At 48.3% G+C, this 24,045-nt stretch overlaps 1 protein-coding gene across 6 annotated transcripts in view; it reads left to right on the top strand.

Annotated features, from left to right (window-relative positions):
* The first annotated feature begins 6,202 nt into the window (after nt 1-6,202).
* The window catches only part of insc (INSC spindle orientation adaptor protein), a 321,619-nt gene continuing 303,776 nt past the window's right edge, over nt 6,203-24,045 (top strand). For 2 of the 6 annotated variants that reach the window (XM_079604168.1, XM_079604166.1), the window contains exon 1: nt 6,261-6,549. The gene's annotated coding sequence lies outside the window, so the exon portion shown is untranslated. Of the gene's footprint in view, nt 6,550-6,730; nt 6,832-14,806; nt 14,942-24,045 lie in introns of those variants that run through there. The other 4 variants (XM_079604171.1, XM_079604170.1, XM_079604169.1 and 1 more) reach the window with 4 other exon arrangements.

Here is a 24,045-nt window from a genome sequence, read left to right as displayed (position 1 = left end):
CACACAGATCCTCTCCAGAAGAACACTCACAGATCCTTTCCAGAAGAACACTCACAGATCCTCTCCAGAAGAACACACACAGATCCTCTCCAGAAGAACACACACACACACACACACACACAGATCCTCTCCAGAAGAACACACACACAGATCCTCTCCAGAAGAACACACACAAAGATCCTCTCCAGAAGAACACACACACAGATCCTCTCCAGAAGAACACACTCACACAAATCCTCTCCAGAAGAACACTCACAGATCCTCTCCAGAAGAACACACACAGATCCTCTCCAGAAGAACACACACACACACACAGATCCTCTCCAGAAGAACACACACACACACACACACAGATCCTCTCCAGAAGAACACACACAGATCCTCTCCAGAAGAACACACACACAGATCCTCTCCAGAGAACACACACACAGATCCTCTCCAGAAGAACACACACAGATCCTCTCCAGAATAACACACACAGATCCTCTCCAGAAGAACACACACAGATCCTCTCCAGAAGAACACACACACACAGATCCTCTCCAGAAGAACACTCACACAGATCCTCTCCAGAAGAACACACACACAGATCCTCTCCAGAAGAACACTCACACAGATCCTCTCCAGAAGAACACTCACAGATCCTCTCCAGAAGAACACACACAGATCCTCTCCAGAAGAACACACACACATATCCTCTCCAGAAGAACACACACACACACACAGATCTTCTCCAGAAGAACACACACACACAGATCCTCTCCAGAAGAACACACACACACACACACACACACAGAGATCCTCTCCAGAAGAACACACACACAGATCCTCTCCAGAAGAACACACACAAATCCTCTCCAGAAGAACACACACAGATCCTCTCCAGAAGAACACACACACACAGATCCTCTCCAGAGAACACACACACAGATCCTCTCCAGAAGAACACACACACAGATCCTCTCCAGAAGAACACACACACAGATCCTCTCCAGAAGAACACACACAGATCCTCTCCAGAAGAACACACACACAGATCCTCTCCAGAGAACACACACACAGATCCTCTCCAGAAGAACACACACAGATCCTCTCCAGAATAACACACACACAGATGCTCTCCAGAAGAACACACACAGATCCTCTCCAGAAGAACACACACACAGATCCTCTCCAGAAGAACACTCACACAGATCCTCTCCAGAAGAACACACACACAGATTCTCTCCAGAAGAACACACAAAGATCCTCTCCAGAAGAACACACACACAGATCCTCTCCAGAAGAACACACACACAGATTCTCTCCAGAAGAACACACAAAGATCCTCTCCAGAAGAACACACACACAGATCCTCTCCAGAAGAACACACACACACAGATCCTCTCCAGAAGAACACACAGATCCTCTCCAGAAGAACACACACACAGATCCTCTCCAGAAGAACACACACAGATCCTCTCCAGAAGAACACACACACAGATCCTCTCCAGAGAACACACACACAGATCCTCTCCAGAAGAACACACACAAATCCTCTCCAGAATAACACACACACAGATCCTCTCCAGAAGAACACACACAGATCCTCTCCAGAAGAACACACACACAGATCCTCTCCAGAAGAACACTCACACAGATCCTCTCCAGAAGAACACTCACACAGATCCTCTCCAGACGAACACTCACACAGATCCTCTCCAGAAGAACACTCACAGATCCTCTCCAGAAGAACACACACAGATCCTCTCCAGAAGAACACACTCACACAGATCCTCTCCAGAAGAACACACACACAGATCCTCTCCAGAAGAACAAACACACAGATCCTCTCCAGAAGAACACACACACAGATCCTCTCCAGAAAAAAAACACACAGATCCTCTCCAGAAGAACACACACAGATCCTCTCCAGAAGAACACACACACACGCACACACACACACACACACACACACACACACACACACACACACACACACACACACACACACAGATCCTCTCCAGAAGAACACACACACAAATCCTCTCCAGAAGAACACACACAGATCCTCTCCAGAAGAACACACACACACATATCCTCTCCAGAAGAACACACACAGATCCTCTCCAGAAGAACACACACACAGATCCTCTCCAGAAGAACACACACAGATCCTCTCCAGAAGAACACACACAGATCCTCTCCAGAAGAACACACACAGATCCTCTCCAGAAGAAGACACACACAGATCCTCTCCAGAAGAACACACACACAGATCCTCTCCAGAAGAACACACACAGATCCTCTCCAGAAGAACACACACACAGATCCTCTCCAGAAGAACACACACAGATCCTCTCCAGAAGAACACACACACACACAGATCCTCTCCAGAAGAACACACACAGATCCTCTCCAGAAGAACACACACACAGATCCTCTCCAGAAGAACACACACACAGATCCTCTCCAGAAGAACACACACAGATCCTCTCCAGAAGAACACACACACAGATCCTCTCCAGAAGAACACACTCACACAGATCCTCTCCAGAAGAACACACACACACAGATCCTCTCCAGAAGAACACACACAAAGATCCTCTCCAAAAGAACACACACACAGATCCTCTCCAGAAGAACACACACACACACACACACACACACACAGATCCTCTCCAGAAGAACACACACAGATCCTCTCCAGAAGAACAAACACAGATCCTCTCCAGAAGAACACACACACAGATCCTCTCCAGAAGAACACACACACACACAGATCCTCTCCAGAAGAACACACACAGATCCTCTCCAGAAGAACACACACACAGATCCTCTCCAGAAGAACATGTCACGGGGTGACAAAAACCAGAACGGGACCAAGATCCTGGTGAATGCAGTTTATTTAGGATTTTCCAATGAACATCCGTTCCTATGCACTGCGAATCTGTTGCCATGGCAGCGAGGCAAATTGCCTGAGTGACAGCAGGTGTGGGGCAATTACAGGGAACGCTGTGAGAGGGACACATATTCAGATGAGGCTTTAAAAGCAGTGAGGAAACAGACTGTGAGGGTGGTTCTACTCCCGTGTGATACTGTGCTCGTTGGCGGGTTGTTCTTTTTATTGAGGCAGGGCTGTGGAACGGGTGAAGATCGAAGCTGAGTAGTAGGAAGAAAAGGGTGAAGGATTTGTCAGCGAAAACCTAAGGAATATCGTCAGCAGTGGGAAGGACGCAAAGTGATGAGTATTGGATCCGTTGTTTATATGCACTAACACTGAAGTGGTGTTGAGAGTTTGGAAAGTGAGTGGCACGAGTGAACTATTACACCGAGTGAATTGTTGATCTGTCTCCAACTTCTGTCCTTTCCTTGCCGAATGTGATAATCGCTGCACCGTTCTTCTGCTTTTCCTGGAGCGAAGTCAAGCCCTGGCCGAAGACAAGATTCGATCTGGTGGGAGAAAGACCGGTGGGTGAGTGCTGGCCCGAATGCACGGTGTGCGAGTGGAATTGCAGTGCCTGAAGTGACGATTCACACGGTTTGTGCTGTGAAGTGAAATTGTTGTGTGGAGAAGAAATATAAGTCTGCCGTGCACTCTCCTCCTACAGTCTTCCACCCGCTGTCTCTAAAGAAGGGTTTTGATAAAGCAAGTGCCCAATTTCCTGCGTTGAGAAGACCCGGCTCAGTTACTGCTGAGTGCTTCATATATCGTTGAACTGTTAGAACCGTGCTGTGTTTGTTCCAGTGCCCAGCGAAGCGGAGCGTTGCGCTCCAAATATCCTCCCCGCCTGGTGGTCCCCACAAGCCTCTTTGAAGCCTCTGTCCTGTCCAGAAAAGGAGAAGGTAATTCAGCTGAATGTTCCATGAACTGTTGAGTAGTTAAAGTCTTGCTGTATTATTCCAGCGCCCAGCCAAGTGGAGCGTCGCGCCCCAATCGTCCTCCCCACCTGGTGGTCTCCACACGCCTTCTTGAAGCCTTTGCCCTGTTCAGAGGAAGAGAAGGTATATCAGTTGGAAGTTTCATGTACTGTTGAACCGTTAAGTCCTTGCTGTACTGTTCCAGTGCTCCGCCGAAGTGGAGCGTTCCGCTCAAAGCGTCCTCCCCGTCAGGTGGATCTCCACACGTCCTCCATTTGAAGTATCGGCCCTAAGTGGAAAGAGAGAAGGTATCTCAGCTGAATGTTTCATACTGTTGAACAGTTAAACCTTGCTGTATCGTTCCAGTGACTCGCTTGCCCCCCACATCTGAGTACCTACCTCCGGAGTAACATCAGTGACTCGCTGTCGCCCCCGCATCTGCATACCTACCTGGTTTCAGCCTGAATTGGGTTCGCATGACCACGACCCCCTCTTGAGTCCCGTAGAGGAGTACTTACCCAGTGACCTACCTGGACGGCGCGAGGATTCCCCCTGATTCCCCTTTAACGAGCCCCCGGCCCGCCACGATCGTTCCTACCCTCCTGTCCCAGGGGGTCCAGAGACTAGTGAGCTGCCCTGGCGGCAAGAAGAAGATTTTAATTAGGACTTATCCAATTCACCCCTTTTAACATAATAAAGAAACTGTTATTATTTTTATTCCCTTGTCTGCCTGGTCCTTGACACGTTCCTCGAGGTGGTTCCCGGTCCTCAGGGGTGGGTGCAGTCTGGCTTGGCCCGCCCCGACCTGTGACAAACACACACACAGATCCTCTCCAGAAGAACACACACACACAGATCCTCTCCAGAAGAACACACACACAGATCCTCTCCAGAAGAACACACACACAGATCCTCTCCAGAAGAACACACACACACAGATCCTCTCCAGAAGAACACACAGATCCTCTCCAGAAGAACACACACAGATCCTCTCCAGAAGAACACACACACAGATCCTCTCCAGAAGAACACACACACAGATCATCTCCAGAAGAACACACACACAGATCCTCTCCAGAAGAACACACACAGATCCTCTCCAGAAGAACACACACACAGATCCTCTCCAGAAGAACACACACAGATCCTCTCCAGAAGAACACTCACACAGATCCTCTCCAGAAGAACACTCACAGATCCTCTCCAGAAGAACACACACAGATCCTCTCCAGAAGAACACACACACACAGATCCTCTCCAGAAGAACACACACACAGATCCTCTCCAGAAGAACACACACAAAGATCCTCTCCAGAAGAACACACTCACACACACACACACACACACACACACACACACACACACACACACACACACACACACACAAATCCTCTCCAGAAGAACACACACAGATCCTCTCCAGAAGAACACACACACACACACACACACAAATCCTCTCCAGAAGAAGGCGTTTTTCCAAAGCATCAAGAAAATATTTTTTTCTCCATGTTTCCAATGTTTGAAGATATTCACTTTCTTTATTCTTTATAAACATCAACATATTAATTTCCCCTTAAAACACATCACTAGAGAGAGATGTGTAATGATCTCTTCACCAGACTAAAGTCATTATCCGCAGTTTAATCAGAACTGCTCACACACTACCTACTTTTAAATCAAAGTTGAAATAATTTTTTTTTATCTGGTTTATAATTCATGAGTTAAATCTGTCTTTTTATGCTTTGTTGTTTATTTGTGTCTTTCTTTGTCTGTATTTTATTTAATGGTTATTAATTTTGTATGGCACATTGGTTGTTGTTTTTAATTGTAATTGCACAGGATGCTTTATTCACTTCTGTTCTTGTGCTTCGTGGACATTTACTGGAAGCACATTATATAACCCCAAATTACGGGTATTATTTCAAAGAAATATTTTCCACGAGTTGTTTTTACGGTCTCCATGCGATCCGCCGGGATGAACTCAGCGGTGAAGACTGAACTCTTGCGGTGTCCGCATGGAAACAGTTCTGAACCCTTCTCAGAGATGTTCGTACTGTTAATAGTGAACAGCTGTTGGTCATTCACTCACTGCTGAACATATAAAGCCTATAAGAGTGAGAGTCACTGCTCTTCTCTCAGTAAACTCACTTTACTCCCAGTTCCAGGGAAATGGACTGTGCGTTCCTCAGCATGTCTTTTGTTTTCATAGGCTTTTTTTCTTCCTTCCATGGCAGATTTTTCCACAGAGTAGAAATCAGATACCCTGAACGTCTAATGGTAAAAGTCTAGGAATAACCGAACCCAGACGGCTCCTCCCAAAGTCCCCTTCTTCTGAGAGTTAAAGAAAAACCAGTCTCCTGTCACATAAAGCAGTTTTTTCTTCTCTCCCATGGCTCTGGCTCACTGTTTCCCGGCCTCCGTTCCTCCCTCTTCCACATCTGGATTCCAGGCCGACATTTATTTATGCGACTCCAGTTGTTTTTCAGGGAGTTTAAAGTGCTGGGGCTGATCTGATGAAGTCTGCAATTACAGCTCTCCACAGCGGCCACTGATTACATGTGTGCCCACAGAATGTGCTGAGGAGAAGCCCAGACAGAAACAGAAATAGCCCGTCCGCGTCGGCTTGGACCGCGGCCCAGCCGAGAGACTGACTGACGGAGAGATGTGGGTCTGCTCACTCCAGGCTCCAGCGGCGGACACACACACACCGTAAGTGTTGCTCACACACACACTCGCAGTGTAAGTGTTGCTCGTCCAGCTGTGTAAAGGGTCGTCAGCACCATCAGCGCACGCACACATGGGTAAATCATTAGTCTGAGATGTGGCAGGAGGGTGGAGAAGGAGCAGTGGATCTCTGAATCCTCTCGTCTTGAGGTAATCGTGCTCGACTGACGCTTCTGGAAGCTTGGCCTCACAAACTAGGCATCTTTCGAGAGCTTAAACTCTCAAAACTCTTCCTTTTGAAACTGGACATTGCATTATCATGAGACGGTACTGTAAATCCTTTTCTCAATTTTTGTGATACATGGTTAAACATATGCTTTGACTTTATAACAACTATAGAGTCTACATTATTTTGTCAAATGTATGTGTAAAATAAAATGTGTTTAGTTTTACAGCAAACCTAAAGGCTCTAACCCTGCTTTGACTTTAGCAGTAATCTGAGCGTTTCTTTAAGATGAACTACCACAGCAGTGTGATCAGACAGCGGTGCAGGAACAGGTTAACTACAGGTTATGGTGTGTTTAGCACTAATACCAGTGTTTAAGAGCATAGATGAGCGAGGGACACTCAGGGATTCTGTTACTGCGCTGAAAGACTCTTTGTTCGGCCCAGGCAGGGTCGCAGTCAGCAGTTTCTCAAAACACAAAGTCAATTCCTCTTTTGCGGCTTGCAAAACGTCTTCATAAGCAGTTATAGAGTTGCCGGTCTGTGTTTGAGAGTTCAGTTTGGTCTGTGTTTGAGAGTTCAGTTTGGTCTGCGTTTGAGAGTTCAGTTTGGTCTGTGTTTGAGAGTTCAGTTTGGTCTGCGTTTGAGAGTTCAGTTTGGTCTGTGTTTGAGAGTTCAGTTTGGTCTGTGTTTGAGAGTTCAGTTTGGTCTGTGTTTGAGAGTTCAGTTTGGTCTGCGTTTGAGAGTTCAGTTTGGTCTGTGTTTGAGAGTTCAGTTTGGTCTGTGTTTGAGAGTTCAGTTTGGTCTGTGTTTGAGAGTTCAGTTTGGTCTGCGTTTGAGAGTTCAGTTCAGTTTGGTCTGCGTTTGAGAGTTCAGTTTGGTCTGTGTTTGAGAGTTCAGTTCAGTTTGGTCTGCGTTTGAGAGTTCAGTTTGAGCTGTGTTTGAGAGTTCAGTTTGGTCTGCGTTTGAGAGTTCAGTTTGGTCTGTGTTTGAGAGTTCAGTTTGGTCTGTGTTTGAGAGTTCAGTTTGGTCTGTGTTTGAGAGTTCAGTTTGGTCTGTGTTTGAGAGTGTAAGAGTTCAGTTTGGTCTGTGTTTGAGAGTTCAGTTTGGTCTGTGTTTGAGAGTTCAGTTCAGTTCAGTTTGGTCTGTGTTTGAGAGTTCAGTTTGGTCTGTGTTTGAGAGTTCAGTTTGGTCTGTGTTTGAGAGTTCAGTTTGGTCTGTGTTTGAGAGTTCAGTTTGGTCTGTGTTTGAGAGTTCAGTTTGGTCTGCGTTTGAGAGTTCAGTTTGGTCTGTGTTTGAGAGTTCAGTTTGGTCTGTGTTTGAGAGTTCAGTTTGGTCTGTGTTTGAGAGTTCAGTTTGGTCTGCGTTTGAGAGTTCAGTTTGGTCTGCGTTTGAGAGTTCAGTTTGGTCTGTGTTTGAGAGTTCAGTTTGGTCTGTGTTTGAGAGTTCAGTTTGGTCTGTGTTTGAGAGTTCAGTTTGGTCTGTGTTTGAGAGTTCAGTTTGGTCTGTGTTTGAGAGTATAAGAGTTCAGTTTGGTCTGTGTTTGAGAGTTCAGTTTGGTCTGTGTTTGAGAGTTCAGTTCAGTTCAGTTTGGTCTGTGTTTGAGAGTTCAGTTTGGTCTGTGTTTGAGAGTTCAGTTTGGTCTGCGTTTGAGAGTTCAGTTTGGTCTGCATTTGAGAGTTCAGTTTGGTCTGTGTTTGAGAGTTCAGTTTGGTCTGTGTTTGAGAGTTCAGTTTGGTCTGTGTTTGAGAGTTCAGTTTGGTCTGTGTTTGAGAGTTCAGTTTGGTCTGTGTTTGAGAGTTCAGTTTGGTCTGCGTTTGAGAGTTCAGTTTGGTCTGCGTTTGAGAGTTCAGTTTGGTCTGCGTTTGAGAGTTCAGTTTGGTCTGTGTTTGAGAGTTCAGTTTGGTCTGTGTTTGAGAGTTCAGTTTGGTCTGTGTTTGAGAGTTCAGTTTGGTCTGTGTTTGAGAGTTCAGTTTGGTCTGCGTTTGAGAGTTCAGTTTGGTCTGCGTTTGAGAGTTCAGTTTGGTCTGCGTTTGAGAGTTCAGTTTGGTCTGCGTTTGAGAGTTCAGTTTGGTCTGCGTTTGAGAGTTCAGTTTGGTCTGCGTTTGAGAGTTCAGTTTGGTCTGCGTTTGAGAGTTCAGTTTGGTCTGTGTTTGAGAGTTCAGTTTGGTCTGTGTTTGAGAGTTCAGTTTGGTCTGCGTTTGAGAGTTCAGTTTGGTCTGCGTTTGAGAGTTCAGTTTGGTCTGTGTTTGAGAGTTCAGTTTGGTCTGTGTTTGAGAGTTCAGTTTGGTCTGCGTTTGAGAGTTCAGTTTGGTCTGTGTTTGAGAGTTCAGTTTGGTCTGTGTTTGAGAGTTCAGTTTGGTCTGTGTTTGAGAGTTCAGTTTGGTCTGTGTTTGAGAGTTCAGTTTGGTCTGTGTTTGAGAGTTCAGTTTGGTCTGTGTTTGAGAGTTCAGTTTGGTCTGTGTTTGAGAGTTCAGTTTGGTCTGTGTTTGAGAGTTCAGTTTGGTCTGTGTTTGAGAGTTCAGTTTGGTCTGTGTTTGAGAGTTCAGTTTGGTCTGTGTTTGAGAGTTCAGTTTGGTCTGTGTTTGAGAGTTCAGTTTGGTCTGCGTTTGAGAGTTCAGTTTGGTCTGTGTTTGAGAGTTCAGTTTGGTCTGTGTTTGAGAGTTCAGTTTGGTCTGTGTTTGAGAGTTCAGTTTGGTCTGTGTTTGAGAGTTAAGTTTGGTCTGCGTTTATGCCGTTGGAGCTTCAGTTCAGGAGGTCAGAGAGATTCTGAATCAGCAGCGATACTTCAGTCAGCTCGTGTGTGTGGAGAGAGTTAATACGGGTAAGCTGGTACAGCCTGGTCTCATTGTTAATGTGTGGGTATTAAAAGGTTATTTCACCCAAAAAAAAAAAATTCTGTCATTAATTCCAAACCCGTAAGACTTTCCTTCATCTTCAGAACACAAATGAGGATATTTTTGATGAAATCTGAGCACTAACCCTAGCTACCACTTTCAAGGCCCAGAAAGCTAAAGACATCATTAAGTAATCATGATGCGACTCCACTGGTTTAAAGAGATATTCACCCAGAAATGAAAATTCTGTCATAATTTACTCGCCCTCAAGTCGTTCCAAGCCTGTATTAATGTCTTTGTGCTGCTAAACACAGAGGAAGATATTTGTTTTGAATGTTTTTACACCAAGCCTATCTCGCCCCCATTGACTACCATAGTTGGGGGGAAAAAACTACAAGAGTTTGCAGCAAAAGTCACACAACAGAGCGAATTTATCATTTCATATAAAGGGCCTTATCTTGCACCCAGCGCAATTGACTTTGTACACAACGCATGTATCATTCCTATTCTGCACCCGCCAAAGCGACTCTTCCCTCCACAGACGCACGTCGGTAAATTAAGGAATGAACTTGCGCTCGGGGGGGCGGTTCAGTGTAAAGAGGAGTGTGTTCCGGCGCAAACGTTTCCTGGTGATATTCTGCAGTTCCAGAAACAACTCCGCCACTGACCAGGAGAAACCCAGTCTAAAGACAGCGGCGCCGCGCGTTAGTCATATGCTATTTTAAGGGCGCGTGCTTGGCCATAATGTAGCGTGTGAACAACACACACACTTTGATTCTCTAATCTAAACGGACGCAGCAGTTTTCATTTTTGCAAATCATACATTATTACAAGGAAAAATATTAACACACGAGGGAAATCATTGTTGTGTCCGTGAAGATGTGAAGAAAAATAGGCATAAAGCTAGCAACACAATACCCAAATTTTGCCTGTTTAACCGAAGCTAATGTGTGTGTGTTTCTCCATCATCCCCAATGTCACTTCTCTGTGTTTTACGGCCCTGACGAGAGCGTCGGTCTCCTCGGCTGTGAACCGCTCCTGGCGTGCGCTGGCAAACCCGCCGTTATAATAGCAATCCGCCGTTATAATAGCAATCCGCCGTTATAATAGCGATCCGCCGTGGAACAAGCGCGCCGGCTCTTAAAGGGAATGTGAGAGGACGCTCTGATTGGTTTATTTCACGTTACGCCCAAACCACACCTATGAGTAATGAAGCTACTTCAGACCAACCCCTTTTAGATTTGCGTGGGTCCGGGATTCGCCCCCAAAGTTACTTGCGTTTTGCGTTTTCGTTTCAGATCGTTAAAATAGGGCCCAAAGTGAGTTTAATAAATGCGATGAAAACATAATGTAATTGAAATGATCCAGATGTTAAAGGTGCTCTAAGCGATGTTGGGTGTCGTCACTTCTGGTTGACGTTCGGAGTATTGTCAAACAGACTGCAGGCTAGCTAAACCCTCCCTCCCGTGTGTCCTGAAACAGTCATGCTTTACCCACCTGTCCAGCACAGACAGACCAGCCTGTCCAGCTCAAATATACAGAGCTAGGTCATACGTGGGGTCAGAGGTCACTCGATGTAAGAGAAGAGGAGCTGGGTCATGCGTAGGGGTGGGACGATACAGGTACCTCACGATTCAATTCTGTGGCGATATGTGGTCCACGATATGATAATATCACGATTCGCGATATCTACGATATTCAATATATTGGAAGAAATTTCATCAACGATATATCACGATATATGTGACTGAAAAGAAAAAGAAGGAATAAGGAAATTTTATGCATTTATTAATGCCAACATTTCCAACATTGTACAAAGAAATATGCATTTGCATAATAACTCACTGCCTTGACGATATCCATATGGGGCTATACCTCAGTGGTAGCAACCATACAGCGCGCGCATACACTGTCACACACACACACACACACACACACACACACACACACACACACACTCTCTCTCTCTCTCTCTCTCTCTCTCTGTCTCTCTCTCTTGTTTTTTATGTTGAACGGAATGGCTACTGTTCTCTGCTTTTCAACAAATCATTTGCACACGCATTCTGTCATTTTTCTATCTGAAGCTATTGCCTGCAACATTGAAAGCTCCGGTCTCTGTGTTTAGCGCGAATGCTCACGTGATTGCCGCCGGCTCGGGATACAATTTGTGCAGGACAGTCGTGCCGTGTACCAGCTGCTTTGACACGATTATCAGTTTAACTGACTCGTAATGTGTGCAATATCTCACGACCTCCCGAGTGTCCGAACTCGCACCGCGTACTTACTTGTGTTCTTCACCGGCCGCTGTTTGCGCCACTTTACCCCTATTTACTCGAACAGCGCCCCCCGCAAACAGAATGGTAGATATTGGGTAGTGACAGTGACACAGACAACGGGTAAATTAATCATTTTGTGTTGTAATAAAATATCGATATTGGGCGTTAGTGTATTGATTATTTATTGCGACAGAGAGCACAACAATATATTGCAATATTGATTTTTTTTCCCACCCCTAGTCATGCGTGGGGTCAGAGGTCACTCGATGTAAGAGAAGAGGAGCTGGGTCATGCGTGGGGTCAGAGGTCACTCGATGTAAGAGAAGAGGAGCTGGGTCATGCGTGGGGTCAGAGGTCACTCGATGTAAGAGAAGAGGAGCTGGGTCATGCGTGGGGTCAGAGGTCACTCGATGTAAGAGAAGAGGAGCTGGGTCATGCGTGGGGTCAGAGGTCACTCGATGTAAGAGAAGAGGAGCTGGGTCATGCGTGGGGTCAGAGGTCACTCGATGTAAGAGAAGAGGAGCTGGGTCATGCTTGGGGTCAGAGGTCACTCGATGTAAGAGAAGAGGAGCTGGGTCATGCGTGGGGTCAGAGGTCACTCGATGTAAGAGAAGAGGAGCTGGGTCATGCGTGGGGTCAGAGGTCACTCGATGTAAGAGAAGAGGAGCTGGGTCATGCGTGGGGTCAGAGGTCACTCGATGTAAGAGAAGAGGTGCTGCGTCATGCGTGGGGTCAGAGGTCACTCGATGTAAGAGAAGAGGAGCTGGGTCATTCGTGGGGTCAGAGGTCACTCGATGTAAGAGAAGAGGAGCTGGGTCATGCGTGGGGTCAGAGGTCACTCGATGTAAGAGAAGAGGAGCTGGGTCATGCGTGGGGTCAGAGGTCACTCGATGTAAGAGAAGAGGAGCTGGGTCATGCGTGGGGTCAGAGGTCACTCGATGTAAGAGAAGAGGATCTGGGTCATGCGTGGGGTCAGAGGTCACTCGATGTAAGAGAAGAGGAGCTGGGTCATGCGTGGGGTCAGAGGTCACTCGATGTAAGAGAAGAGGAGCTGGGTCATGCGTGGGGTCAGAGGTCACTCGATGTAAGAGAAGAGGAGCTGGGTCATGCGTGGGGTCAGAGGTCACTCGATGTAAGAGAAGAGGAGCTGGGTCATGCGTGGGGTCAGAGGTCACTCGATGTAAGAGAAGAGGAGCTGGGTCATTCGTGGGGTCAGAGGTCACTCGATGTAAGAGAAGAGGAGCTGGGTCATGCGTGGGGTCAGAGGTCACTCGATGTAAGAGAAGAGGAGCTGGGTCATGCGTGGGGTCAGAGGTCACTCGATGTAAGAGAAGAGGAGCTGGGTCATGCGTGGGGTCAGAGGTCACTCGATGTAAGAGAAGAGGAGCTGGGTCATGTGTGGGGTCAGAGGTCACTCGATGTAAGAGAAGAGGAGCTGGGTCATGCGTGGGGTCAGAGGTCACTCGATGTAAGAGAAGAGGAGCTGGGTCATGCGTGGGGTCAGAGGTTAACCCACTGGAGTCTTATGGACATGGACTACTTTTATGATGGATGGATGCACGTTCTGGAGCTTCTCAACCCTCGGTGTGCTGATGCATGAGTGTCGTGATGTGGCCAGTGATGAGCTGACCGAAGCACACACAGTTCTTGCTCATAATGTCCTCTAACGTTCCTTTACACCTCTGCATCTCAGCAGCATCTCTTCTGTTTCCACGGATTGAGTGTAAAGCCGGAATCAACAGCGTGTCTAAATCAGGAACGTAGCGCTGTTGGCCCATTTCCGCTGGGCGTCTGCTATTCTCTTTGTCGAAGGCAGCTGTTGTGATCACAGGTCGCTTGTGTCGTCTTCACTGCAGGAACGTGAAGTGACTGACAGATCGCTTCGACTCGCTTCCCTGCTTCCTCCCACTGTTCCTGGCTCTCATACGCACAACTGAGGCCTGGGGAAGCGTGGCGTTCGTGTGCATGGACTTGTGTGTCATGTGAACGATGCTTGAACAGTACAAGAGCTTTTTCAGACTGCATGAGAGCCGGCTGCGTGTCTGAACCTGTGTGAAGCTGGTCCAGGGAGAGCAGGACTCTTACAGCCGCGGTGTTTCTCCATCACATGCCCTTCCCGTTGCCCAGAGCGTCAGCACAGCGCCTGTGTGTTCCTGGCAGGGAAAAGAGACTCTCGTGGACGTGTAGAAGTATTATCTAGCAGAGATCCACCAGTGTGCATCACAGGCGAGTGTTTATGATGGTGTCAGTATAGGGGCCTGCGGATGATGGGATGTTCCCTGTGGGAGTGACGAGGGCGGGTGTGTTTGGGTATCTCCGGCTGCTGGAGAGTACACCTCGTCACGCGTGTGGAGGACGTCCCACAGGGAGTCTTCAGCTCCTCTCTCTCCCGGAGTGTGTGAGCGTGACCTGTGGCTTCACACACACTCTTCACACACATCCTCACACAGCACACAGAAACAGCTTACAGTGATCCGACTCCCTTTAGGACAAACCAAGAGATCACAATATTACACATACACACTTTAGTGTCTTCATACAGAAGATGCATAAATACCCTCAATGATATCTCTACATTGAGAAGTAGTGTTTTCCAGAAGGGTAGTAGACCGCTTCAGCAGCCCAGCTCATCCTCCACGGTGAACACACTGTTCAGGTGATCTTAGCAGGGTTTCTGCAGAGCAAACTAAGGCCTAATTCCTGTAGACATTCAGGGCCCTTTCTTGCGGGATAAGCATTCACTGGCATAGCATCTTTAGTGATCGCTTGGTTGGCATATAGTTATAAATGAACCCTAAATGATATTATGATAGTGTGTGTGTGATTCTGTTAGGGAAGGTTGTGTGTTATCATGGCAGCAGTGATGATGTGCATCTGAGAGTCTCGTTACACTTCATTCATTATTAAGAGGCCCGAGGTGTTCCGGCTCCTGCCTGCCGTCTGTCTCTCCGCTTCACCGGACACGAGCGTCTCTAACACTGGAAGATGTTCGCTGAGCTCCTGAAGACATTAGCTGCTACGTTAGCATTAGCTCCTGACAGAAACCACCTCCCGTCATCCGAGCCTATGGAAGATAGCAGCTTTTAGTCAGTTTGTAAGGTAAGATACACATTATTTCTGTATCTGTTCCTCTACTGAATCATTCCCTCTTAGATGAGGAACACGCTTGACACTGTGTTTTAAATGGCAGAGATTACTGTATGGACAGTAGTGTGGTTTATTAGACTGATGTATTGATGGAGAGTAGGCTATTATTGGAGTGGTGTGTCTGTGTGTTGTGTAGTCTATGGAAAGGTCTCTGTAGAGCGTAACCTCACTCAGACATCTGTCCTCTTCCCGAGGAAAGTCTTCAGTGTACATGGACCTCATGGCAGCAGTTGTTGAGGACTTACATGGAAGCTACTCTTATCCTGAATAAACCTGCTTTTGTTGTTTATAATGTCTGGTGGACTTTTATTCAGTGTCTACTGTCATCGTGTATATTATCAAGTCAAGTCCCCTCATTTATACAGCACTTTTAACAAAAGCAGCTTTACAGAGATCACAGGAGATTACAGTAACAGAGAGTGTTCAGGCTTTACAGCGGCTCTAGAATAAAGTTATTGTCCAGCTAAAGTTAGTTTTAATTGATTCACTTCCATTGTAAAGACCATTAGTTATTAACTTAGGGGCCGCTAACACGACACCGTTCTAACAGAAAACAGAAAACTTTAATGTGTTCTGGACACACAGTTACACAACAACAGTGTCTGGAGCTCGAGAACGCAAACTTTGAAACCGGTTCCAAGGTGCAAGTTTTGGACAATTTTGAGAAACATTATCATCTCTGTGTAAAGTTCAAAAACATCAATCTGAGTAAACGGTGACGGCGTGCACATGCGTATTACGTGTTAAGTCTATAGATATGTGCGTTTGAATATAAATGTGCGCTGGCCTATCCATGCGAACTGGAATCAAGTGTACCAGTCCTGCCCTTTTGATCAGTGTTTGCTCATTACAGAAACTCAAATGTTTAGCATATACCAGCCATGCCATACGATGACCCACACTGACATCCATTTGGCCAGAGTTAGACTAAATCTGAGAAATCTGAAGGTTATTTTCCTGTTAAAAGTAACATAAAAGTATTCGTAAACTAGATATACATTGCCAGTTATATATAACTAGCCAGCAACTAAAACCTAAATTTACGTATGAACAACTTTACAGATAGTATCCTTTTGGCCATTACATTGCAAGCATTAACACATGTTGATGAATCCTTATTTAGTCAATGAATATTTTAATGAATGGATTTAATTGTGGATTCTCTTGTGTTTATGGTACATGGAATGATGTGTCGGGGTGAGGTTCAACAAGGACAGGAGAGGCTCTATTTGCACAAATGATAAAGTGGTGAACGGAGGCTATAATGTGTATGTGATGAGGGCCTGGACTGGGAGCACTGGGGCCTCATTTATAACCGTTGCGTCGCACAAGACCCTGAGAGGCGTACGCCACTTCCCACGCAGAAGTTGTGATTTACAAAAACACTTGACGGGAAAATGTGCGCACCTGCACACAAACTCTGACCCATGCGTACGAACGTTTTGGAGACGGAGCAGTTTGGCATTAAATGTTGAAAGTTAAATGTCTTTTTGGTCACTTTTAGACAGAAAATCTAAAGAAAATTACACATACAGAAAGATAATACAAATATAATTTCACTCACCAAGCCTATCACTTGAAGCAAATATCCATCCAGCGAGCACGTTGGGCCGTTAGTGAAACTGACGCATATCTAACGGCAGATGAAATAAAACCGTAGTTCTTCATTATGAGTCCTAATCATAAATACAGTGCATGTTCACAATAACAGTTTAAATAAATAAAGAATGATTTAAACTATGTTTTACTTCTGATATAAACATTTAGATTAAATATGCCATTCTCATTAATGGAGTTAAACACTTAAACTACATGAAATCATTACTGAGAAGTTTAAAAAAATGTATATTCAATAAATATAAATATTTGTTGAGGATCCAATGCTTTTGAACACTTTTCCTCTGGCATGCTGCATTTGAATGTTTTAACTACAGGGATAATTGCTTATCATGATAATAGAAGATTGTCTGAGAAAATAGTTTCATGCAAATAATGCACAACAAGGTCTATCTGTTTCCATTAAAAATATAAATCTTTTAAAAATACTATTTGGCCAGTGGAAAAGATTGAGAAAAAATTTCTCTGAAATGTATTTTACACTATTTGATTTATTTATTAAAAAAACAAGGCAAGGATAGGCTACTAAATTATTTTTATTCATGTAATGTGACGGCACATCCGTATTTCATATTTTCCTATTGTCTTGTACCGTTTAACATGTTATCACATGGATGAATAATCATATGCAAATGATATGCAGATGAGGTAATCTATAGTAAAACTAGGCGTTGTAAGCTCCATATATGGTTATTTCGGGTAATTTTGGTTTTATAAGTCTGAATATTTTTTTCCAGCTCCTCCCCCAGCTCCTCCTCCAGCTCCTCCCCCAGCTCCTCCAGCTCCTCCTCCAGCTCCTCCCCCAGCTCCTCCTCCTCCAGCTCCTCCTCCTCCTGCAGATCATTCTCCTCCTCCAGCTCCTCCTCCAGCTCCTCCCCCAGCTCCTCCTCCAGCTCCTCCCCCAGCTCCTCCTCCAGCTCCTCCTCCAGCTCCTCCCCCAGCTCCTCCTCCTCCAGCTCCTCCTCCTGCAGATCATTCTCCTCCTCCAGCACCTCCTCCAGCTCCTCCACCAGCTCCTCCCCCAGCTCCTCCAGCTCCTCCTCTTCCTGCAGATCATTCTCCTCCTCCAGCTCCTCCTCCAGCTCCTCCTCCAGCTCCTCCCCCAGCTCCTCCTCCTCCATCTCCTCCTCCTGCAGATCATTCTCCTCCTCCAGCTCACCCAGCTCCTCCTCCTCCAGCTCCTCCTCCTCCAGCTCCTCCTCCTGCAGATCATTCTCCTCCTCCAGCTCCCCCTCCAGCTCCTCCCCCAGCTCCTCCTCCAGCTCCTCCAGCTCCTCCTCCTCCAGCTCCTCCTCCTCCTGCAGATCATTCTCCTCCTCCAGCTCCTCCAGCTCCTCCTCCTCCTGCAGATCATTCTCCTCCTCCAGCTCCTCCTCCAGCTCCTCCTCCAGCTCCTCCCCCAGCTCCTCCTCCTCCAGCTCCTCCTCCTGCAGATCATTCTCCTCCTCCAGCTCCTCCCCCAGCTCCTCCTCCTCCAGCTCCTCCTCCTGCAGATCATTCTCCTCCTCCAGCTCCTCCCCCTGCTCTTCCTCCTCCAGCTCCTCCTCCTCCTCCAGATCATTCTCCTCCTGCAGATAATTCTCCTCCTCCAGCTCCTCCTCCAGCTCCTCCTCCTCCAGCTTCTCCTCCTCCAGCTCCTCCTCCTCCAGCTCCTCCTCCTCCAGCTTCTCCTCCTGCAGATCATTCTCCTCCTCCTGCTCCTCCTCTTCCTCCAGATCATTTCCCCCCTCCAGCTCCCCCAGCTCTTCCTCCAGCTCCCCAGCTCCTCTTCCAGCTCCTCCTCCAGCTCCTCCCCCAGCTCCTCTTCCAGCTCCTCCTCCTCCTCCAGATTATTCTCCCTCTCCAGCTCCCCCAGCTCCTCCCCCAGCTCCTCCTCCAGCTCCTCCCCCAGCTCCTCCTCCAGCTCCTACCCCAGCTCCTCCTCCTCCAGCCTCTCCTCCTCCAGCTCCTCCTCCTCCAGCTCCTCCTCCTCCAGCTTCTCCTCCTGCAGATCATTCTCCTCCTCCAGCTCCTCCTCTTCCTCCAGATCATTTCCCCCCTCCAGCTCCCCCAGCTCTTCCTCCAGCTCCCCAGCTCCTCTTCCAGCTCCTCCTCCAGCTCCTCCCCCAGCTCCTCTTCCAGCTCCTCCTCCTCCTCCAGATTATTCTCCCTCTCCAGCTCCCCCAGCTCCTCGTCCAGCTCCTCCCCCAGCTCCTCCTCCAGCTCCTACCCCAGCTCCTCCTCCTCCAGCTTCTCCTCCTCCTCCTCCTCCTCCAGCTCCTCCTCCTCCAGCTTCTCCTCCTGCAGATCATTCTCCTCCTCCAGATCCTCCTCCTCCAGATCCTCCTCTTCCTCCAGATCATTTCCCCCCTCCAGCTCCCCCAGCTCCTCCTCCAGCTCCCCAGCTCCTCCCCCAGCTCCTCTTCCAGCTCCTCTTCCAGCTCCTCCCCCAGCTCCTCCTCCAGCTCCTCCTCCTCCTCCTCCAGATTATTCTCCCCCTCCAGCTCCCCAGCTCCTCCCCCAGCTCCTCTTCCAGCTCCTCCTACAGCTCCTCTTCCAGCTCCTCTTCCAGCTCCTCCCCCAGCTCCTCCCCCAGCTCCTCTTCCAGCTCCTCCTCCAGCTCCTCCCCCAGCTCCTCTTCCAGCTCCTCTTCCAGCTCCTCTTCCAGCTCCTCCTCCAGCTCCTCCTCCAGATTATTCTCCCCCTCCAGCTCCCCCAGCTCCTCCCCCAGCTCCTCCTCCAGCTCCTTCCCCAGCTCATTCTCTTCCTCCAGCAGATCATTCTCCTCCTCCAGCTACCCCAGCTCCTCCTCCAGCTCCTCCTCCTGCAGATCATTCTCCTCCTCCAGCTCCTCCAGCTCCTTAGCTCCTCTTCCAGCTCCCCCCCAGCTCCTCCTCCAGCTCTTCCAGCTCCTCTTCCAGCTCCTCTTCCAGCTCCTCCCCCAGCTCCTCCTCCAGCTCCTCCTCCTCCTCCAGATAATTCTCCCCCTCCAGCTCCCCAGCTCCTCTTCCAGCTCCTCCTCCAGCTCCTCTTCCAGCTCCTCTTCCAGCTCCTCCCCCAGCTCCTCCCCCAGCTCCTCTTCCAGCTCCTCCTCCAGCTCCTCCCCCAGCTCCTCTTCCAGCTCCTCTTCCAGCTCCTCCTCCAGCTCCTCCCCCAGCTCCTCTTCCAGCTCCTCCTCCTCCTCCAGATTATTCTCCCTCTCCAGCTCCCCCAGCTCCTCCCCCAGCTCCTCCTCCAGCTCCTCCCCCAGCTCCTCCTCCAGCTCCTACCCCAGCTCCTCCTCCTCCAGCTCCTCCTCCTCCAGCTTCTCCTCCTGCAGATCCTTCTCCTCCTCCAGCTCTTCCTCCTCCAGCTCCTCCTCTTCCTCCAGATCATTTCCCCCCTCCAGCTCCCCCAGCTCCTCCTCCAGCTCCCCAGCTCCTCTTCCAGCTCCTCCTCCAGCTCCTCCCCCAGCTCCTCTTCCAGCTCCTCCTCCTCCTCCAGATTATTCTCCCTCTCCAGCTCCCCCAGCTCCTCATCCAGCTCCTCCCCCAGCTCCTCATCCAGCTCCTACCCTAGCTCCTCCTCCTCCAGCTTCTCCTCCTCCAGCTCCTCCTCCTCCAGCTCCTCCTCCTGCAGATCATTCTCCTCCTCCAGATCCTCCTCCTCCAGATCCTCCTCTTCCTCCAGATCATTTCCCCCCTCCAGATCCCCCAGCTCCTCCTCCAGCTCCCCAGCTCCTCCCCCAGCTCCTCTTCCAGCTCCTCTTCCAGCTCCTCCCCCAGCTCCTCCTCCAGCTCCTCCTCCAGATTATTCTCCCCCTCCAGCTCCCCAGCTCCTCCCCCAGCTCCTCTTCCAGCTCCTCCTCCAGCTCCTCTTCCAGCTCCTCTTCCAGCTCCTCCCCCAGCTCCTCCCCCAGCTCCTCTTCCAGCTCCAGCTCCTCCCCCAGCTCCTCTTCCAGCTCCTCTTCCAGCTCCTCCTCCAGATTATTCTCCCCCTCCAGCTCCCCCAGCTCCTCCCCCAGCTCCTCCTCCAGCTCCTTCCCCAGCTCATTCTCCTCCTCCAGCAGATCATTCTCCTCCTCCAGCTACCCCAGCTCCTCCTCCAGCTCCTCCTCCTGCAGATCATTCTCCTCCTCCAGCTCCTCCAGCTCCTCCTCCAGCTCCTCCTCTTCCTCCAGATAATTTCCCCCCTCCAGCTCCTCCAGCTCCCCAGCTCCTCCCCCAGCTCCTCTTCCAGCTCCCCCCCCAGCTCCTCCTCCAGCTCTTCCAGCTCCTCTTCCAGCTCCTCTTCCAGCTCCTCCCCCAGCTCCTCCTCCAGCTCCTCCTTCTCCTCCAGATTATTCTCCCCCTCCAGCTCCCCAGCTCCTCCCCCAGCTCCTCTTCCAGCTCCTCCTCCAGCTCCTCTTCCAGCTCCTCTTCCAGCTCCTCCCCCAGCTCCTCCCCCAGCTCCTCTTCCAGCTCCTCCTCCAGCTCCTCCCCCAGCTCCTCTTCCAGCTCCTCTTCCAGCTCCTCTTCCAGCTCCTCCTCCAGCTCCTCCTCCAGATTATTCTCCCCCTCCAGCTCCCCCAGCTCCTCCCCCAGCTCCTCCTCCAGCTCCTCCCCCAGCTCATTCTCCTCCTCCAGCAGATCATTCTCCTCCTCCAGCTACCCCAGCTCCTCCTCCAGCTCCTCCTCATGCAGATCATTCTCCTCCTCCAGCTCCTCCAGCTCCTCCTCCAGCTCCTCCTCTTCCTTCAGATAATTTCCCCCCTCCAGCTCCTCCAGCTCCCCAGCTCCTCCCCCAGCTCCTCTTCCAGCTCCCCCCCAGCTCCTCCTCCAGCTCTTCCAGCTCCTCCCCCAGCTCCTCCTCCAGCTCCCCCTCCAGCTCCTCCTCTTCCTCCAGATAATTTCCCTCCTCCAGCTCCCCAGCTCCTCCCCCAGCTCCTCTTCCAGCTCCTCCCCCAGCTCCTCCCCCAGCTCCTCCTCCAGCTCCTCCTCCAGCTCCTCCAGATAATTTCCCCCCTCCAGCTCCTCCTCCAGCTCCCCAGCTCCTCCCCCAGCTCCTCTTTCAGCTCCTCCTCCTCCTCCAGATTATTCTCCTCTTCCAGCTCCTCCTCCAGCTCCTCCCCAAGCTTAAACAAACTACTTGTCTTAAATGAATTAAGTGAATTTTATTGTATCACTACGGGATAGATACGCAAGCCGAATTTCCCCACAACGCTTTATCGGTTGAGTGGTAGGGGGATCCTCCATAGGGAGAGGCTAGTTGGCACTTCAGCGCTGCATTGTCAAGTCTTGACAAGTCAATTTATTCTACTAACCCGAAGCCTAACCATAACCTAACATCTACTACAGTCTACTAATACTCTAATGACAGTTAGTGGACATGTAGCAAAGTTACTTATAGTTAGTAGAATGTCAAAAGTGGGTTAACCCCACTAACCCCTGAGGTAAGGGATCTAAAATATGTCTATAAAATGGTACAAATGTAACTACATAAATATATTTATGATATAAACGATTTGTGAATATTTGATGTTTTATTAACTGTAATTACGTAATACTGCTTACGTTCAGCTGTTGTCAGCATCTACCCAACCGACGGTGCACCTGCAGATATTGCGTGCGAATAGATATCACAGTGAGAGCAGTGCATCATGGGCCTGAACGCGCATGAGCGGAGGAGCTGCAGTCTTCACATTCATCACTGACACAACCACGCTTTGTTTAGTTTTCATTATTCGTCCTGTCATTGGAGAATGTGCACATGCACTCATGAGCAAATAACAGCGAGGAAGTGTTTATATCCGTGATTAGTGATGATGGATGCAGTGATTATGTAACACCGGGAGTGAGCCGTCACCTGATAAACACACACTGATAAACACACACTGATGAACACACACTGATGAACACACACTGATGAACACACACTGATGAACACACACTGTGACAGCAGGGTTTCTGAAAGCAACGACTCACTCGTGGCCGTCAGACCTGGGTGATTTATCCCACTTATACCGCAGTTGCCACACACACACACACACACACACACACACACACACACACACACACACACACACACACGTTTATATAATGTTCATCTTAAAACTATTTTCACATTGTACTTTATGCCACTGTTTAAGCATCCTGATTAGAAACAAATATCTGTCAACCAATCAAAAACGAGAATTCACTCTAAGAATACTTCATTGTTGACCGAAGTCCTGTTCGTCTCTATTGTCTCTTGTTTATCTGGTTTATCAACTATTCTTTCTCTCTGTTCCTGGAGGAACAAAATATGCTAAATTTACTTGCAGTCAGACATTAGTTTACTTGCAGCCAGACATTAGTTTACTTGCAGCCAGACATTAGTATACTTGCAGCCAGACATTAGTATACTTGCAGCCAGACATTAGTTTACTTGCAGCCAGACATTAGTTTACTTGCAGCCAGACATTAGTATACTTGCAGCCAGACATTAGTTTACTTGCAGCCAGACATTAGTTTACTTGCAGCCAGACATTAGTATACTTGCAGCCAGAAATTAGTTTACTTGCAGCCAGACATTAGTTTACTTGCAGCCAGACATTAGTATACTTGCAGCCAGACATTAGTATACTTGCAGCCAGACATTAGTATACTTGCAGCCAGACATTAGTTTACTTGCAGCCAGACATTAGTATACTTGCAGCCAGACATTAGTATACTTGCAGCCAGACATTAGTATACTTGCAGCCAGACATTAGTATACTTGCAGCCAGACATTAGTTTACTTGCAGCCAGACATTAGTATACTTGCAGCCAGACATTAGTATACTTGCAGCCAGACATTAGTATACTTGCAGCCAGACATTAGTATACTTGCAGCCAGACATTAGTATACTTGCAGCCAGACATTAGTATACTTGCAGCCAGACATTAGTATACTTGCAGCCAGACATTAGTTTACTTGCAGCCAGACATTAGTTTACTTGCAGCCAGACATTAGTATACTTGCAGCCAGACATTAGTATACTTGCAGCCAGACATTAGTATACTTGCAGCCAGACATTAGTATACTTGCAGCCAGACATTAGTTTACTTGCAGCCAGACATTTGTTTACTTGCAGCCAGACATTAGTTTACTTGCAGCCCGACATTAGTATACTTGCAGCCAGACATTAGTTTACTTGCAGCCAGACATTAGTATACTTGCAGCCAGACATTAGTATACTTGCAGCCAGACATTATTATACTTGCAGCCAGACATTAGTTTACTTGCAGCCAGACATTATTATACTTGCAGCCAGACATTAGTTTACTTGCAGCCAGACATTAGTATACTTGCAGCCAGACATTAGTTTACTTGCAGCCAGACATTATTATACTTGCAGCCAGACATTAGTTTACTTGCAGCCAGACATTATTATACTTGCAGCCAGACATTAGTATACTTGCAGCCAGACATTAGTATACTTGCAGCCAGACATTAGTATACTTGCAGCCAGACATTAGTAT

The sequence above is a fragment of the Phoxinus phoxinus genome (assembly GCF_949152265.1).
Source record: "Phoxinus phoxinus genome assembly, chromosome: 25".
NCBI lineage: Eukaryota > Metazoa > Chordata > Actinopteri > Cypriniformes > Leuciscidae > Phoxinus > Phoxinus phoxinus.
The sequence above is the reverse complement of the archived record's forward strand: the minus strand, read 5'-3'. Positions and strand labels throughout refer to the sequence as shown.